We start from the raw sequence: 19,265 nt of genomic DNA, 5'->3' as shown, positions 1-19,265 counted from the left end.
GGAGTCATGTTCTTGTCTCTCACTCTAGCTTTGACCTCATGCCAGTCACTCTACCTCATGAGATGCCTGCTCAGCTGCAGCTGTTTTATTTGTGATAAAGGGAAGAAGAAACAAAGATTCCGCCAAACCAGCTTCCCTCCAGATTTCCCCTCTGTCTCATTAGCCAGAGCTCTGTCATGTGGTCACTGCAAGCTTCCGGGGAGGTGAGAAAAGAAATTGTGTAGCTTTCCTCTGGCTCCATGGTAGGGACAGACAGGGGACAAGGGCACCTGAGCACAGACTGACTCTGAGGGGCTTGAAGACAGGTCAGAAAGATGAAAGGGAGCAGCATGTGCAAAATCATGCATGTGTGAATGGGCAGGGGAGGTCTGAGACCACCTCCTGGTTCTCTGATGCAGGCACAGGCAAGCAGTGAGGCTGGGCAGGTGGGTGGGGCTTGTCTGTGAAGGACACCGAGAGGACCTGTGGGATCTGCCCTTTAGCCTGTGGTCATGGGAAATGATGGTGTGGGGGATGGACAGGGCAGGAGAGCACCCCAAACTAAGACACAGCAGTGGTGATAGAGAAAAAGCAATGATTCCAAAGGAAATGATTCCAAAGTCAGGGGCTCTTGGTGCCATTTTTTTTTTTGAGACAGTCTCACTCTGTCACCCAGGCTGGAGTGCAGTGGCACTGTCTTGGCTCACTGCAACCTCTGCTTCCTGGGTTCCAGTGCGTCTTCTGCCTCAGCCTCCTGAGGAGGTGGGACTAAAGGCACATGCTACTGCACCCGGCTAATTTTGTGTGTGTGTGTGTGTATGTTTTTTGTTAGGATAGACGGGGTTTCACCACGTTGGCAAGGCTGACCTTGAACTTCTGACCTCAGGTGATCCACCTGTCTCAGCCTTTCAAAGTGCTGGGATTATAGACGTGAGCTGTCATGCCTGGTGTCTTGGTGCCATTTTGGTATCAGTGGTGAGGAAGGAGGAGTCAGGGACGTAGAGCTGATCTCTGAGCCATAGCAGGTTTGAGGGGAGCTGGCTACTTCAGTTGGTATGTGGGGTTATAGGTGGCTGTGGCACATCCACAGGTGGTCGGGAACAGAGGACTGGATTTGGTGAGAGAGGTGGGGAGGTAGCATATAGATAAGGGACTTTGAGCAGAGAGTGGGGAGGCTGTGAGCACTAGTTGAAAAAAAATGGCCAAATGGGCATGTTCAGGGTGAGCAGCCGGTCCACTCACTGCACGCTAACTGGAACCCATGTCTGTGTATGAGCTCGCGGTTTTGCATTCCCTTCCAAAGTATGACATTTCTGTGATGAGTTTCTATCGTTAGACCAGCACTCTCCCTCTGGTCAGTTCCCTTTACACGCTCCACCTCCTCCCGGGCAGTGCTTCAATTTATCTTATCCTCAGGCTCTGTTTCCTGTTGTTACCTGTCACAGAAGTGAGAAGAAAGACGGAGACTTGGCCCTCATAAAAGGGTGTGGGCTGCCCACGGGGTCTTAGACCAGGTTGGCAGGAGGAGCCCAAACTGCTTCACTTCTCCTTCCCCGGGGCATGAATATGGGAGGACTGGATTCACTTATACCACCGCTAGCAGCATCTCTAGACAGGGCAACATTTAAATTCACCTAATTCCTGTCCATCCCTCTACCTGACCCCAAACCCAGCCTCCTGGTCATAGTAAACAAAGAATGTTTAGAATATGAAAAAAAAAAAGCAAGGATAACAAAGACAGAATCACCCAGGGTGCTGCAACCCTGAGACAGCTGCTGTAGTTCACATTTCCTTGCAGTAAAACTGCCATTCATCTCAGAGCGGGTTCCTGGTGCTTCTTAAACAGACCGCTTACTGTCCTGGTCCATTTGGAGTTGCCACAAGAGAATACCACTGGATGATTTATAAAGAACAGAAATTTGTTTCTCAAAGTTCTGGAGGCTGGGAAATCCAAGATCAAGGCACCAGCCTCTGATGAAGGCCTTCCTGCATCCTCACATGGCAGAAAAGCAGAAGAACGCTAGAATAAACTTGCTCCCACAAGCCCCTTTTATAGCAGCTTTAATCTATTAATGAGGAAAGAATCCTCGTGGTTTACATGCCACCCAGAAGGATGTACCTCGCAACACTGTTGCATTGAGGATTCAGTTTCCAGCACATGAATTTTGGGGGACATGGTCAGACCATAGTACCTACTAATTCATATATTCAACAAATATTTATTAACTGCACACTTTTGACTAATCAGCTCTTCTCAGCACTTATGCATACAATGATAAACAAGACAAACAAGTTTCCTGTCCCCATTTTAGTTGGGCAGGCAATTGGTACATAATTCAGTTAGGTAGTAGTGGGTGCTACAACAGATTGAAACAGGATCCTGAGCTTGAGCGTGACTGGGGAGGGAGGGAGTCTCTTTTCGGAAGAGTGATCAAAAAGCCTCTTGGGACAGTGATATTGGTCTGAGGTCTGAATGAAGAGAAGGTGTCAGTCTTGTGAGACTGTGGGCAGAAGGCATCAAACCAGGGGAACAATGCAAATGCTCTGAGCTAGGATCTCGAGCTTTTTGAAGAGTAGACAGAAGCCCTTGTATCCGAAGGGACTTGGTAAGTGGAACAGTAGTATAAAGGGGGTCAAAGCGGTCAGGGGTAGTCAGGGGCCAGATCCTGTAGAGTTCTGTAAACCATTTCGAGGAATTTAAGATTACCTTCTATTTCCAATTTTGCAATGGGATGCCATTGGCAGATTTTAATTTCAGAAGTGAAATGACACCATTTTTATTGTTAAAAGATAAGCCTATAGTGTTGTAAAGGGCTTAATGGTGACCCTAAAAGATGGGTTCATAGCCAAACCCCTGGAAACTGTGCATGTGGCCTTCTTTGGAAAAAGCATCCTTGTGGAAGTAATTAAGGATCTCCAGATAGGGTCACCCTGAATTATCCAGATAGACCCTAAATCCACTGAGAAGTATTCTTATACAAGACAGAAAAGGGGATGAGACAGAGGGGAGGGCATGTGGAGATGGAGGCAGAGATTGGAGTTATGCAGCCACAAGCCCAGGAAACTGACTAGAACTGGAAAAGACAAGAAAGTCTTTTTACCTACAGCCTTCCGAGGGAGCAAGGCACTGCTAACATCTTAATTTCCGATTTTTGCCCTGCAGAAATTTTGAGACAATACATTTCTGTAGTTTTAAGCCACCAAGTTTATGGTAATTTGTACAGCAGCCACAGGAAACTAATACCAGTGTCTCATAGGCTTGGCATGCAGTAGGGAGTGGAGGAGTAGAACCAGGGGGGAAACGTGAGAAGTTGATAAAGCAATCCAAGAGAAAAGTCACATGGCTCGCATCAACAGCAGTGGGAATAGTGAAAAGTGCTCTATTGAGAACGTTTTGAAAGTAGAACCAACAGGATATGCTGATAGATTAGATGTTGGAGACAAGGGAAAGAAAAAAAGAAAAGCTTCTTGGCATTTGGTCTGAAGAACTAACAGACTGCCTAATACAGTTACCTGAAATGAGGAAGACCAGGGGAGGGACAATTTGGGCCGAGGTTGTCAGGATGAGAGGTGATGGTAGGGACAGAGGCTGTGTTGGATGTAACATGGTCAAGACTTCTTTTATGGACATATTGATTTTGAGATGCCTGTTTCACATTCAAGATGGAATTTTGAATAGGATGTCAGATATGAATTTGGAGCTCAGAAAAGAGTTGAAGGCCAGTAAATTAGGAGTCATTTGTGTGTGGATCCATGGTTCTCAACTTAGCTCTTGGAGTCTCTTGAAGAGCTTTCCAAAAGAAGACACCCACACCTGTGCTCCATCTTGGACTGATTAAGATGAAACCTCTAACGTATTTAAGAACTCTCCAGGTGAGGCTAGGGGCAGTCAGGGTGGAAAAGCCGCAGATGTACATAGTATTTAAAGGCATGGGTCTCATTCATTCCAGGATTTGGCAAGATAGAAGATGGGATGACACAGGGAGAGCTGCCTAGAAGATAAGATGCTGCTAACATGTCACAGGCAGACCAGACTGATCCTCCTCAGTTCTCAGGGTGGCTACAGCTTTGGTGTTGGCACCATTTTTTTTTTTTTTTTTTGGTAAGCCATGAGGTAAAAGAGATAGGAAAGGCCTGGTGCAGGGAGTGAGAGTGGATGGAACAGAGGTCTGAAGGCTGAGTCCTGGAGGGTTCCAATGTGGTGGCTCATGGAGAAGGAAGAACCAACACAGGAAAACAGAGATCCCTGAGCGTGTGTGAAGCCAGAGGAAGAAAGTGATTCAGGCAAAATAGGGGACTCAGTTTAGTCAAGTGGTCCTTATAAGTTGAGAAAGATGAGGGTACAATTAATCCAGCAACTTGGCACGACAGAAGCCATTGGTGGCCTTGAGATGACAGACCTGTTTGAGAAGAGCGGCTTGGATGGAAGCTCACATTGAACCAGCTGAGAGGAAGCGAGTGCATTTTGGGCTTCCCACCAAACTTGAAGCAGTGAGTGAGGCCTCTTATTGGCACATTGCTTCTGCTATTTCCTCTTAAAATCTGGCATTTCTGGGAGTTAGAAAATTTTATTCACAGTGTCTTTATTGAACCACGTTTTTAGTCTTCTGGAATGTAGCACATGAATTTCCCTATTAATGTGTCAGTGTTATGAACGGCATGTCATCTGTGCTTCTGTTCCTTTCCTCTAAATCTTTTTCTTTTGAGTTTGTTCCAGATAAAATCGCCCTGGTATTTCCCTGGGTATGTCCTTTAGTGTTTGCTAGCCATTCATCTTGAGAGAAGGGGTTCTGTTTTAATCAATCACAGCTGCTTCTTACACGAATGTCAGTGGTGCTGTTAAACCTCATTGCCTGGTTTGTAGTTGGGGCTCTGCAAACATGAGTTGAAACTTAAGGTGAAAGTAACCCTATGGTGGACACCGCAACTGCCCTGGGGAGAGTGGGGTGAGTGTTTTGAGGGTCCTTGGGAGGAGGGCACAGGAGCCATGGCTGTGGATGGGAGAGCTTCTGCCCTTTCCTGTCCTTGTTACCTGCTCATCCACTGTTCAGTCCTTGATGCTCTCATTACGGCATCATGATGCTCAGCAGGGATGGCTGCCTTGTCATTTAAGTTTTGGCTATGACTTCTCTGCCCTACTCTGGCCCTCTGCTCCGGAAGGATCCTTGTGCATCCATGGTAGTTAACGTGATGATAGAAGACAACTTCAGCATGTGCGGGTGAGTGTCTGTAGCCTTAGGGAAGCTGCATTTTCTGGAGCACTGCACACCAGTGACAGGTTGGGAAGACCGGAAGGTGCTCCCTGCTCTGTGCCCCTCCAGCCTGGCAGATGAGCCGTGGCTCCTCCAAAAATTCTGTTCCATGTTGCTCAAGAGCTGACAGCTGATGTGCTGTAAATATCTGGAAACTATACAATGCCATAGCTAATGTATTTGAATTCATTTTCTGTTTATATGATAAGATTTACTTGTAGAACTGACTCTACAAAAGCAGGATTTTAAGGAGTAAGGAAAACCTAGAACTTCCTACTGAGATTGTCCAAATGAAAAACTGTGTTCCTATGTCCATATTTCTAAGCCTCAACTTTTTAACTTTTTATTATGGTTATTTTCAAACATGTACAAAATAAGAGAGAATTATGTAACAAATACATAGTGTGTACACAAGAACTCTCTGAATCCTGCCGTTCTTGTTTTACCTCACCCACTTTCTTTTTCCTTTTTTCTGGCATATCAATACATTTTCCTTTTAACCAGGAGATGCTATAGTAACATGGCTAAAAACTCTCAGTGGGTTAAAACAACAAAGGTCTATTTCTTTTTTTTCTTTTTTTGAGATAGAGTCTTGCTCTGTCGCCCAGGCTGGAGTGCAGTGGCGCAGTCTTGGCTCACTGCAGCCTCTGTCTCCTGGGTTCAAGTGACTCTCCTGCCTCAGCCTCCTGAGTAATTGGAATTATAGGTACACGCCACCACACCTGGCTTATTTTTGTATGTTTAGTAGAGTTGGGGTTTCACCATGTTGGCCAGGCTGGTCTCAAGCTCCTGACCTCAGGTGATCCACCTGCCTTGGTCTCCCAAAGTGCTGGGATTACAGGTATGAGCCACTGTGCTTGGCCAACAAAGATCTATTTCTTGCTCAAGTTACATGTCCTTTATGGTACAGGGTCTCTTGCCCCACACCTTCTTTATTCTGGGAACAAGATGGAGAGATGAGTCTCTCTCTGTGGAAGACCCTGGAAGACCCCACTCAAGGTTGTTTTGAAAGTGATCTCACATGGATTGAGCCATAACCTAGAGCCAAGAGAAGCCAGATTTGCTAGGAGAAAGGTCTGTCAGCATCGTCAAACACTTAGGATGCGTAAAAAGATGTATTTTTCTGCAGAGATAGTATGATGGCATTTTATCAATTAATCTGCACCCTAGGGACAAAGAGTTAACATTGGAATTTTTCTAAGTAGGAGTCTACTCCTCAGGGAAAGTTAGCATTAGAAAGACTCTAACTAGAAATCCACTCTCCAGAGGATATCTCAGCAAGTGCTTAAGTCTATTCATAAGCGTAAGGAGTGCTGGTAGTGATTTTTCATTGGTAAAGTGGTTGGTTTTCAAGTTATGTAGATGGACTAGAGATATATTTTTTTTTTTCTTCTCTTGCATGAAGGGGTAGTCCCTTTGGATTGCTACAACACATTACCTTAGACTGAGTAATTTATATGCAATACATTTGTTTCTTCTGGTTATGGAGGCTGGGTTCTTGGTTCTTCTGCTTCTTGGATCTGTTAGTCCAAGATCAAGGGACTAGCAGCTTTGGGGTCTGGTAAGGGCTTGCTCTCTGCTGGTGCCTTGTTGTATCCTCATGTGGTGGAAGGGGCGAATAGGCTCCTCTGGCATCTGCTATAAGGGCACTGACTTATTCATGAAGGCAGAACCCTTATGACATAATCACTTTCCAAACACCCTGCCTATTAATACTGTTGCATTGGGGATTAGGCTTTAAGATACGAATTTGGAGGTTGGGGGAACACAGACTTTCAAACTGCAGCAGGGAATGAACTCTTTGGGCACCAGCAAACTGATACCTTTTTTAAATTAATTTATTTTTTCTGAGATGGAGTCTCATTCTGTTGCCCAGGCTGGAGTTCAGTGGTGCAATTTCAGCTCACTGCAACCTCCACCTCCTGGTTTCAAGCAATTCTCCTGCCTCAGCCTCCCAAGTAGCTGGGACTACAGGCACATACCATGATGCCTGGCTAATTTTTGTATTTTTAGCAGAGACGGGGTTTTACCATGCTGGTCAGGCTGGTCTTGAACTCCTGACCTCGTGATCCACTGCCTTGGCCTCCCAAAGTGCTGGGATTACAGGCATGAGCCACCGCATCTGGCTGCAAATGGATATCTTTAAGAATAGGATTCTAGGTGTAGAACTCCATCCTATTCTGTGTTCCGTCACTAAATGTTAGGTCCTGAAGGTTTTCTCTTCTGATTTGGTTAGAAGGTTGTTGAATCTGACTGTGAGAACCTAAAGTGCCTCAAGGAGAGCTTGAACTTCCCTGAACATGCACCAGGTGATGTGACACTTTTATGCCTCTTGTCCTTGTAGCATGCCCCCTAGATAACTTTTAGGAGAGGAAACCTAGAGCTCCCAACAACTTTTAATCATTAGAATTTACTAGAATCTACTTATAAGAGCATGACCTTGGTGAGCGGCCATTGTAGTGGGTCAGTTTGCAATGAGGGGAGTAAGAATTTGAGAGAGAGCATTTGGATTTTTCTGTTGGAGAGTCATTAGTGCCTTTCTAAACTACAGAGTGGCCACACAGTTCCTCTATAGCAGATTGGTTCCTCAGCACTGTTGTTCAGTCTTTAATTATCGTCGGGGACCACCTTAATAACATCTAGCTGGACAAAGGTCTCTAGAAGGACTCGGGGAATATTAAAATGTGTGCAGAGAACAGAGGGGAGCATATAGGTCATTGGTAACTGGGATAGCTAGGAAGAGTGTGGCCAATATGAAAGGGTGTATGTATTGTGGAGATAATTCAATTAGTTTTTTCTTTCCACAGCAACAGAAGAGTTGCCCTTCACGGTAATTCACATGCACAGCATCTGTACCAAATGTTTTACATGCATTTCATTTAATCCTCATAGCACCTGCATGAGGTAGGAAATAGTATCCACATTTGACAGATGAGAAAACTAAGCCATCACATTTTTCAGGGAAACATAGCTAATAAGAAACAGAACTAGGACTCAGATTCTGCAAATGTGATTTTTCAGTCTGCTCCCCTAAATAAAGTCTTTCAAACAATAGAAATATAAAAAATACCTCTTGACTTTTATTTCAAGAATGTCTTCCTTCAAAAGGTGTAGAGATTCTCACCATGGCAAAATGGACACCATGTTTTCCTCCCTGGGGCAGCAGAAGCCTTAGCAAGTGGCTCTTCTGAGTTCCTGTGAATGGCGCAGTGGAGGCTTGGTTTGATTCCACAGAGCATCTAGGATTCCCACATCCCTTTATATAATATGAGAATTTAGGACCACTTTACCTTCCAGTCTCAGTTAAGCTTTGGGAGCAAGCAAGAGCTGTATTGATTGTCTGCAGGTTTGGAGTGTGGAAACTCAGCATCAAGTAAATCGTGTGTCTTCTTGTCACCCAGCATTTTCCCCATTACCTTTTCAGTCTATCTTCCATTGGGCAAAGTGCCCAACTGTTCTTGAAGGAAAAGAAATCCAAATCCCGAGCTGCCTGCACAGCATCGACGCCCCGGGGAAAAATGCCTACAGCACGAATTTTAAAACCTCATTCTGAAAGTGCATTACTGAAAAGGCTTTATAGTATAATAAGTTTTAAACCTCAGGGTAGTGATGGCACAGAATACTTATGTCAAACCTGAAGGCAAGCCCAGAGGAGGTGGCAGGTGGAAGAAATACTGCTTTAGTTAAAAGATTAGCAACCTCATTTAAAAAACTGAGGCTTAGGAAAAATTACTTTTATCATCTCTGTTAGCTTCTTTAACTTTTCTTCACTCTGTGGTCCGGTTGTTAAAATTTCTAAGAAATGGTAAAGACAGAAGGAAAGGAAAATGAAAAAAAAAGGAGGCGGCATACTAGAATATAATGTGTGATTCCCCCTTTGCTGTTCTGTTTTTGCTGTTGCTATGCAATAATCAGGGTCAGATTTCTAATTCTCTCTTCAACGTCCCAGGTAGAAAGCTGGGTTTGTGTTTGATAGACACTCAGATGGGAGCAGGGCGTGCGTAGTGTGCTAACTCCTACACAAGGGTGGAGGTAGATACTGTCAAGGGCATGGCAGCAGCAGCTGGTGTGAGAACACCAGGGCACACTGATGGCATTGCCTCATCTCAGACACTGGCTCTCCTACAAGATGTTTATGTGGATTACATTCACCATGAGGATATATAAACCCTCTTATTCCTATTCTCATGGAGTTGAGAACAGGAAGACGAGGGATGACTGGACATTTCACCTAGATTAGACCAAAGGTGAACAAAGGTGATCAGGCAACAAAGGTAGCCTTTACCTGACAGCAACCCCAAGGCAAGGGCCACCAGGAGTTAAAAACAAACAGGGCCAAGCAGCAGTCAGGCTCGGATCCAGGAAGGATTGGACAAGTGTTCTGACGCTGTAGCCTAGGTCTCACTGAAAGCCACTGGATCACGGGGGCTGAGACCTGTTTCTCCTGGGAGCTCCTGCTTGGGTGGGTTAGACCTATGGTTGTTGTCTTAGGTCCATTCTATCTCAGAGTAATCCTTTATTCTAGAAACATTGAGGGATTTCTTTCTACAGCTTTTATTTTCTTCATGATTGGACATCACCCTTCTTTGATGTTTCCTAGTTCTTCCTTACCTCTACCCCTGAGGCCAGACATAAAAGACTGATAAACGCATGGTTCAAATCCTGCCCCTATCATGCACTTGCTTTCAGATCTTTGTAAAACTATTTAATCCCCTATTCTCTTTGTTTGTAAAATGGGGATCTGCATGCTTGTCTGAGAGAGGTGGTATAAAGATGAAAGGAGGCGATACCTATAAAGCGTGACATACCAAGTGCTTTACTTACATTTTCTCATTGGCATGCTCCTCACAGGTCTGGGGTGAGGCAGAACAAGAGTTAACGAGTAACAAACGTGGGGGTGATTTAAACGCTTCAGGAGCTCGCGCTAGTCATACCATAACCATCCATAGACCACATTCCCTGACTTTCTCTTAAATGCCTTCAAGCATGTCTCCCCTTAACTATCCGGTACACTGGATGCTTCCAGGTTTGGTTACTAGAACAAGCTCCTCAGGGTTGGGACTGTTTCTAGGCCGGGCTGGTGGGCATGTCTTTGCAGAGCTGGGCTTTGGTCACGTGCTCCTTCCATGTTGTCTTTTTATTCTGATGCTGTGGCATCATGGGCTTTGCTGACCCTGAAGGAACTGCCTCTTCCAGAGCCGGCCAGTTCCTAAGGACAGTAAGCATGCCTTCCCTATGCAAGCCGAACACTCTGGAGCCCAATTCCCCAGCCACTTTCTTTATCAGGCTTTCACATTCTGAGCCACTAATGCTCTGCCTCAGTTACCCCAGGGCCTGGTACCAGACAAGTGGGAACAACCCCTGTATTCCAAAGCTCGCTGAAATGATTCAAACCAGCCAACTCTAAACCTGCTTATGCTGTTTCACCCATTAAACCACAGCAAAGGTCCTCCCTTGATTCCTTTGTGTTCTGACCAACCAGTGTTTCCCCAGGTGCCCCCACAGCATGGCATGGCATGCCCCACTTTTGAAACCTGAACAAGCTATATTTTCAATTGCAAATATCCTGGTCTGTTGGCCTCACTATACCCAAATAATAATAAAACCTACATTTCAAAACACCTTCTTTGACTGATGGTTAATTGTTGTGTCAACTTGACTGAACTAGAGGATGCCCAGATAGCTGTTAAAACATTGTATCTGGGTGCTTCAGTGAGGGTGTTTCTGGAAGAGATTAGCATCTGAATCAGTAGACTGAGTAGAGAAGATCTACCCTCACCAACATGGGTAGGAGTTATCTAATTCATTAAGGGGCTAAATAGAACAAAAAGGGAGAGAAAGGGTTATTTGTCTTTTTTTGAGTTGGGACATCTCTCTTTTGACCTTGGACCGGGAGTTATGGCATTGGCCTTATGGTTCTCAGGCCTGCAACACTGGCGTTCCTGGTTCTTCTGCTTGCAGATGGCATGTCACGGGACTTGTTGGCTTCCATAATTGCATGAACCAATTCCCATAATAAATCTCCTCTTAAATATCTATATATGTCCTATTGGTTCTGTTTCTAAAGATTGGTACCAAGAAGTGGGAGTGCTTCTAACAAATACCAAAAACTGTGGAAGTGGCTTTGGAAATGGGTAATGGGTAGAAACTGGAAAGAGTTTGGAGACGCACACGAGAAAAAGCCTACATTGCTGGGAATTGACCTTTAAAGGTGATTCTGATGAAGGCTCAGAAAGAAACGAGGAGAGCTATGACAAAAACCTTAATCTTCTTAGAAAATACCTAAGCGGTCACGAACAGAACGTTGGCAGAAGTATGGGTAGTAAAGGCCAGTCCGATGAGGTCTCAGGGGTAAATGAGGATCATGTTATTGGGCAATGGAGAAAAGGCCATGCATGGGGAAGGGGGACAAGGGGAGGGAGAGCATTAGGACAAATACCTATTGCACGCAGGGCTTAAAACCTAGATGTCGGGTTGATAAGTGCAGCAAACCACCAGGGCACATGTATACCTATGTAACAAACCTGCATGTTCAGCACATGTATCCCAGAACTTAAAGGGAAAAAAAATTAGACACAAAATAGTGTCAGAGAACTTGACTGAATTGTGCCTGTATTGTAGTGTTTTGCGGAAGGTAGAGCTGTGAGCACTGAAGTTACCTATTTGGATAAGGAAATTTCTAAGCAAAGTGTGAAAGTTGTGGCTTGGCTTCTCTTGACAGCCTCCATTAAAATGTGAAAGTAGAGAAAAGATTTAAAGAGAAAATTGTTAATCAAAGGGAAGCAGCACTTAAAGATTTGGAAAATTCTCACCCTAGCCATATTATAAAAAATGAGATCTCGGGTACAGTGATTCATGCCTGTAGTCCTAACTATTAGAGAAGCTGAGGCAGGAGGATCTCTTAAGCCCAGGAATTTGAGACTAGCCTGAGTAACATAGTGAGAGTCCATCTCTTAAAGATAAAAAAAAACATGAGAAGGCACCTTGGGAGAGAACACCAAGGGTGTGGCCAAATAACCATCTGATAAGGAGATTAGTCAACCAAGTGGAACCTATTGCTTAAGGTGATGCAGAAGTAATTGGGGCTGCCACCTCCAATGTGCAAAAGCTTGAGCAAGCAACCATGAGACCCCACAGAGAGCCCTCACTAGAGCAACATCCAGGATAGCTGAGTGGTAGGATCACTCCAGGCTGTAGAGCCACAGACACAATTCTAGCTCTGGGAGCCACCAGGGCACAGAGTGGGGAGGGCCACCACCCCTGTGGGTTGGGAAGGCAGGACCACAGCCCCAGTGAGCCTAGAGGACAGAACATTGAGCCAAAGATTATTCTCAAGACAAAATTTTGGACTTTGCTTGGGACCTATCCTTTCTTCTTTTCTGTTTCTCTCTTTTGAAATGGAAATTTTTTTCTGTGCCTGTCCCTCCATTGTATTTTGGAAGTCTTTAACTTGTTTAATTTCACAGGTTCACAGCTGGAGGGGAAATTGCCTCAGAATGAATCATACCTTTCGTCTCACCCATATATAATGTAGGTGCTGTTTAAATGAGACTTTGGACTACAGGCTTCCGAGTAGATACTGGAGTGAGTTAAGACTTTTGGAAGCATGGGAATGAACTGAATGCATTTTGCACGTGAGAAGAACATGAAATTTGGGAGGCTAGGCGTAGAATGTTATGGTCTGAGTTGAGGGTTTGTGTCTCTCCCAAATTTATATGTTGAAATCCTAACCCCCACCTACTTAAGGTGATGGCATCAGGAGATAGAGTCTTTTGGGGTGATTAGGTTATGACTGTGGAGGCCTCGTAAACGAGACTCATGCTCTTCTGAAAGAGACATAAGAGGGACTCCTTCCTCCTTCTGCCTTGTGAGATTAGAGTAAAAAGCCTATGAGGAAGCAGCCCTTACCAGACACTGAATCTGCTGGTGCCTTGATCTGAGACGTTCCAGCCTCTGAAACTGTGAGAAATACATTTCTGTTGTTTATACGCCACCCAGCCTGTGGTATTCCATTGTAGCAGCCTGAACAGACTAAGATACCCTTGGATGAAGAGCAACCGAGGAAACGTGAAAAAAAAACTGCTCCAATGCCAAGGGTATGCTAGACAGCGTTTAAACTTAGGCTTGGTAGTTGCTTCTCATCATGTTTAGTTAATCATAAAGCATTCTACTTTTGTGGATCTTAAGTCCCTAGGAAATGATGCTGAAGAAAACAACAGCTTTGTGAGACCATCAGCAGATGTAATATTGACATCTCTGCTTTCAAATGGGTTACAAAATTAAACAAGTGTCATCCAAAGGACCACCAGGATGGCTAGATAACAGAAAAGAGAGTTTCATTGGCAATACTGGTTTACAAACTGGAAGAGAGAGTCTCCGGTGTGAACTGAGAATGCTAACCCTGAAGAACAAGGAGAAGGTTAGAGGTTTTATAAAATGGGGAAATGTTATATATTGCTCTTTGAGAAGTTTCACTGGCACCGGTAAGGTTTTGAGGAACAAGCTCCAATTGGTAAATGACAGCGGTGCACAGACTCCTGAGAGTCACCGTGGGTCCTCTCAGTAGTCATTAGACAAAACTGGTTTCGGGTTACTGCACCAGTGTCAGCTGCCAGGTCTGCAGAGAATTACGGTTTTTTAAAGCAATGTTCTTTACCCTCAGGGCTTTCTCCCCCTGGCTTATCGACTCTGTCTTCGTTGGGTATGACAAGAATGATTCAGTTCATATGATCAACTTTCACACAATAAAGCTTCACACTCTGTCTCAATTTATTTATTTGTTTAGATTGCGACAGAGTCTCTCTTGACATCGAGGCCTGAGTGCAGTGATGCACCATCGAGGCTCACTGCAGCCTCAACCTCCCAGGCTCAAGTCTGATCCTCCCACCTCAGCCTCCCAAATAGCTGGGACCACTGGTGCATGCCACCATGCCCAACTAATTTATTTAGTTTTTGTATAGACGGATCTCAGTATGTTGACTAGGGTAATCTTGAACTCTTGGCCTCAAGCAATCCTCTCACCTCAGTCTCCCAAAGTGCTGGGATTACAGGTATGAGCCACCGTGCACAGCCCAAAGCTTCATTTTAAGTCTCTTTTGTTTACTTTCATTGACCCTAGTCATAACACATTGTAAGTATACTCTGCTAGAGAATTAGATAGCATGCCGTTTTTTAAGTGTCTTTTCTAATTAACCTGTCATGTAGTTTAGTAAGAACATATCAAAGGAGAATCTTGCCTGAGAGATGGCCAGTACTGAGTAAGAAGCCCATTTTGTTTGTGCCCGGAGGGATGAGACACTGTTAATAGTGAGGATATGTTTATTTTAGCTTTGGGAGAGGGGAACAAATCCACCCTTTCACAAGAGCTGCTTTCTCATTGCTTTTTGCCCCCTTCATCCCAACACCCACAACCAAGGCAGTCTCAGTAAGTTTTGGGATGAAGAAGCCTTAGGTAGGCTTCTTATGGTTTTGAAATGTGACTGGTTGAATTGGGGGAAAGCTGAACTAAAATTATGAAGCCGTGTGGTCATTAACCATACCCAGTACTAGGTCGTGTTCCTGTGCTGCCTTTACATGCCCGCAGGACATATAATCACAGTCACCTAGCAAGACATAAAATCACAGTGCACAGTAGATGGCACCACTGAACGAGCCATATTGTCTGCAGGAATCTGGGATGATAAAGAGATTATTAACTCATTTATTTCGTAAGGAACTGTGTGATTACGATGATTCAAAAAAAAGAAAGATAAAAAAAGGAAAGGGAAAAGGGAAGTAAAGGAAGGAAAAGAAAGAAAGAGAGAGAGAAAGAAAGAAAAGAAAGAGAAAGAAAGCAGACAGGCCCTGGTCTGACTGTTTCCTATGCTATTCTACTATAGTGTTTAATATCTTATTGCAAATTTTGCTAAGTTATAACTTAAAAATGTTAAGTTTTTGTTAGCACATTGACAAACTTAGGCTCCTACAGCAGAAGGTAGTGGATTAAAAGCTGGGCTGTCACCAGCTTAATGACAATGGAGAAATGGAATATAAAGAATTCGAAAATGTTTATGCAACATGCATGTTTCTTTTGAAATTTCAGTTTTGGAAAGCAAGGCTTGATGAGATGATCTTCATTTGTGAGAGTATGCAGAGGGCGGTGTGAAAAGACATGGCAGGGATCCATAGTTTAAAAATGGATTGAAAAACAGCTCTAAAATATGAAAAAATAAGGACAAAAAGTCATAATTTAAATTCTCAAGCTAAGTTCAATACATTTCAAAGTTAAATAGTAAACAGTGGTAGGGAAAAGAAAACATATAGAAATGGAACAACAGGGTGGATATCATTAGTTTACCAGTTTGAGGAGGAAAGTGAATCATTCTATGTGTTTTAAAATCAAAGAGAATGAACCCTGAAAACGTTTAATGCTTAGCAAAGAAAGCATTCATAATAGAAATTTCTAACTTGGCCACATTTCTTACTTTAAAATTAGAAAATTAGATTTTTTGATTGTATAATTTGGAACACAAAATTAATAAGCATTCTACTTTTGTGGATTTGAAGTCCCTAGGAAATGATGCTGAAGAAAACAACAGCTTTGTGAGACCATCAGCAGATGTAATATTGACATCTCTGCTTTCAAACGGGTTACAAAATTAACTAGATAGTTAGATAAAAAGGAAAACCTACATATTAAGCCAGAATCATCTAATAAAAGCAGTTCCTTATATGTAAAAACTGTATGCTGACTCCTAGACCCCAAGAGAGAAAATGAGACTACAGTCAGGCGTCACTGAACGACAGGGATATGTTCTGAGAAATGCACCCTTAGGTGTTACTGTCACTGTGTGAACAACACAGAGTGTACTTAAAGCTGAATGTCATAGCATATCGTTCTAGGTTACAAACTTGTCTATCATGTTACCGTACTGAATACTGTAGGCAAGTGTAACACATGGTATTTGTGTATCTAAATATATCCAAACCTAGAAAAGATACAATAAAACTACAGTATGAAAGATTTTAAAAAATGGGACACCTGTATAGGACACTTAGCATGAATGGGACTTGCAGGAATTGAAGTTGCTCTGGGTGAGTCAGTGAGTAAGTGGTGAGTGCATGTGAAGGCCTGGGGCATGACCGTTCACCACTGCAGACTTTCTAGACACTGGACACTTAGGCTAAGTTCAATTATTTAAAATTGTTTTCTTTCTTCAATAATAAATTAATCTTAGCTGTCTGTAACTTACTTATTTTATAAACTTTTTTATGTTTTTAATTTTGATTCTTTCATGCTTACATTTAACTTAAAACACGATCATGTTATAGGGCTGTACAAAAACATTTCCTTTACGTTCTTATTTGGTAAGCTTTATTTTTTACATTTTCAGATTTTTTTTTTTATTTTTTACTTTTTTGTTGTTGTTATTAAAAACTAAGACACAAACATACACATGAGCCTAGGCCAACACAGGGTAAGGCTCTTCACCTCCACACCTGTCCCACTGGAAGGTCTTCAGGGGCAGTAACGCATGGAGCTGTCATTTTCTATGATGACAATGCCTTCTTCTGAATTCCTCCTGAAGGACTTTTCCTGAAGCTGATTTACATTTGACATTATTTTTATTTTAAATATTTTTTATTTTTTAAAAAATGTTAAACGCAAACCAGCTTCAGGCAAGTCCTGTAGAAGGAATACAATCTAAAATGATGATAAAAATTAGTAAAAAACAGTAACTATATAAACCAGCAACAGTCATTTATTATCATTATCAATCTATATACATACACTACAACGGTATGTGCTATACTTTCATGCAAATAGCAGCGCAGGAGGTTTGTTTACACCAGCATCACCACAGCCGCTTGAGTAATGCATTGCCTTTTGATGTTACCATGGCTACGACATTGCTAGGTGAGAGGAGTTTCTCAGGTCCAGCATAATCTGTCATATATGTGGTCCGTTGTTGGCTGAAATGTCGTTATGTGATACGTCAACTCTACTGCCGGCAAGCTCCTATTTACGTAAACAAAAGCAATAAACACAAACATGAGAAGTACAGAAGAAAGCCCAAGGAAGATAAGAGAACCTTCCTAGTTACATCAGGGCAAGGGGCCAGTTCTCACCTGGAAGACACAGTACTGCACACTTCAGCCAGATGAGTGTCGTTTGAACACACACACACCCAGGCACTGTGTGTATAACCCCTGGGAGTCGCCTCTACCAGAAACTAGTGAGTTGTTAGAAGCTTTAGGGGGGTCATTTTTAAGTTTCTGCTAATAAGGTCTATTTTGAGCTGAAATTTTGTGTAGTGCATAGGGCTAGAAGGGAATATTAGAGACTGTATGGCCCATTCTGTTATACTCTCTTACCAGTGACTCAGAGGACTGGCTAGGCTGTATTTGACCTGTTTCTAATAGTGAAGAATTGGAAACATTCTAAATGTCCTTCCATTGGGGGTGGTGATTAGCATAAGTTATGGTGCTTGTATAGAGTAGAATATTGTGTTTAAAGAACAGAGAGTTTTTCATGATTCAAAATGGAGCAATCTCCAACATAGTGTTCAAAGAAAACTCCTTACAGTAACTTCTGGAGAGAACTAGAACTGAAGAGACATGGGTAGTCAAGGGGACATTTGCTGCGTCAGTGCTGTTTGAAATTTGTATGATGAAAATGTACTTATGTATTGAGTAATTTATAATTATAATGTACAATTTTGATTTCAACTTTTACCTGATATTTATGTTCATGTCTTTAGAATATAACTCATTCTATGGGCTATTGGACATCCTATCTTACTTAGCTGGTCGTATCTCTGCAATTAGATATTTATTTATAAATAGGGATTCCATCAGAGTTATCATTTAAACTAAACAGGAAGATAAGTATTTTGTTGGAATTTAGTTTGTGCTTATATCACTGATATTAATTTTTGCCACAGAAACTCTACTTTTCAAGGTCACCACTAATTTGGTATGTTTCATGTTTCTTTGTCACATTTAGAGACATTTCTCTATCTTCTTCATCGATGACCTTACTGTTTACCACAGAAGTTCATCTCTGTGTCTCCAAACTCCATTTCAAGAATATGAAAGGCACGTAGCTTATGCGCACATTCTCTGACCCTTGATAGATGTTTTGCTGACCCACCTCCTAATATCTGTGGAGTTACCCCAGGCTCCACCTTCCACCAGCCAGTTCTGTGTGCGAGATGCACAGTCCTTTGTTACTAAACATGTTTTTGCTCTCTCCTGTCCTCTCATTTCAGTCTCACTATCTCAGAATCAGCTTCATGGAACCACAGGAAAGGCACCATTGTTCTTCTTTTGCAGGCTGCCAGTAACACCACCCTCTCACTGAGAGCCCCTAGGAAATAATATTGGGACTTGAGTTGACTTTTGATGCATCAGTATTCTTTGCATCATATAATATATCTGGAGTGGTAGACTGCAAAGTCTGTGGGCTCAACTTGTTATGTGCATGACTTTGAGCAAGTTGTCTAAACTCTCAAAAACTCAGTCTTTTTATTTATAGAGTAGAAATAGCAAGTCTAGGATTTGAAAATTATTATGTAGGTTCACAATTCTGCATACACTACAGCTTATACACATATGGCAAGCAGCAAGGTGTGGCTGTTTTTCTTGGGTGTTTTCACCCCATTTTCCTCCTTTCCAGAACCTATCTCCTCAGACTGATGAATGTATGATGAGTTCCCCTTGCCTAAGTTATTATTATTATTATTATTATTTGAGATGGAGCTTAGCTCTTGTTGCCCAGGGTTGAGTGCAATGGCGCGATCTCAGCTCACTGCAACCTCTGCCTCCTGGGTTCAAGCGATTCTCCTGTCTCAGCCTCCCAAGTAGCTGGAATTACTTGCATCTGCCACTATGCCCAAGGTTAGTCTTTCTAATTGTTCTGTCACTGCTCTGCCATCTTTAGTGGAAACTTCATTGCAAAAAGTGCAAGGTTCTTATCTGTGGCACTTGAATTGTTTGCTGGCTCCTCTAGCTTTTAAGCGTGGTGTATTAATTTAGTCCCTCTCTCAGATGTCC

At 42.9% G+C, this 19,265-nt stretch overlaps 1 protein-coding gene and 1 long non-coding RNA gene across 5 annotated transcripts in view; one reads left to right on the top strand and one right to left on the bottom strand.

Annotated features, from left to right (window-relative positions):
• Positions 1–19,265, top strand: part of KCNK1 (potassium two pore domain channel subfamily K member 1) — a 57,200-nt gene that overhangs the window by 27,405 nt on the left and 10,530 nt on the right. The gene's annotated exons all lie outside the window — the stretch shown is intronic.
• Positions 16,955–19,265, bottom strand: part of LOC103789375 (uncharacterized) — a 198,182-nt gene continuing 195,871 nt past the window's right edge. For all 4 annotated transcript variants that reach the window (XR_013530004.1, XR_013530005.1, XR_013530006.1 and 1 more), the window contains one exon: positions 16,955–17,229. This is a non-coding gene — a long non-coding RNA (uncharacterized LOC103789375). The remainder of the gene's footprint in view (positions 17,230–19,265) is intronic.

This window comes from Callithrix jacchus, chromosome 19 (assembly GCF_049354715.1).
Source record: "Callithrix jacchus isolate 240 chromosome 19, calJac240_pri, whole genome shotgun sequence".
NCBI lineage: Eukaryota > Metazoa > Chordata > Mammalia > Primates > Cebidae > Callithrix > Callithrix jacchus.
The sequence above is the reverse complement of the archived record's forward strand: the minus strand, read 5'-3'. Positions and strand labels throughout refer to the sequence as shown.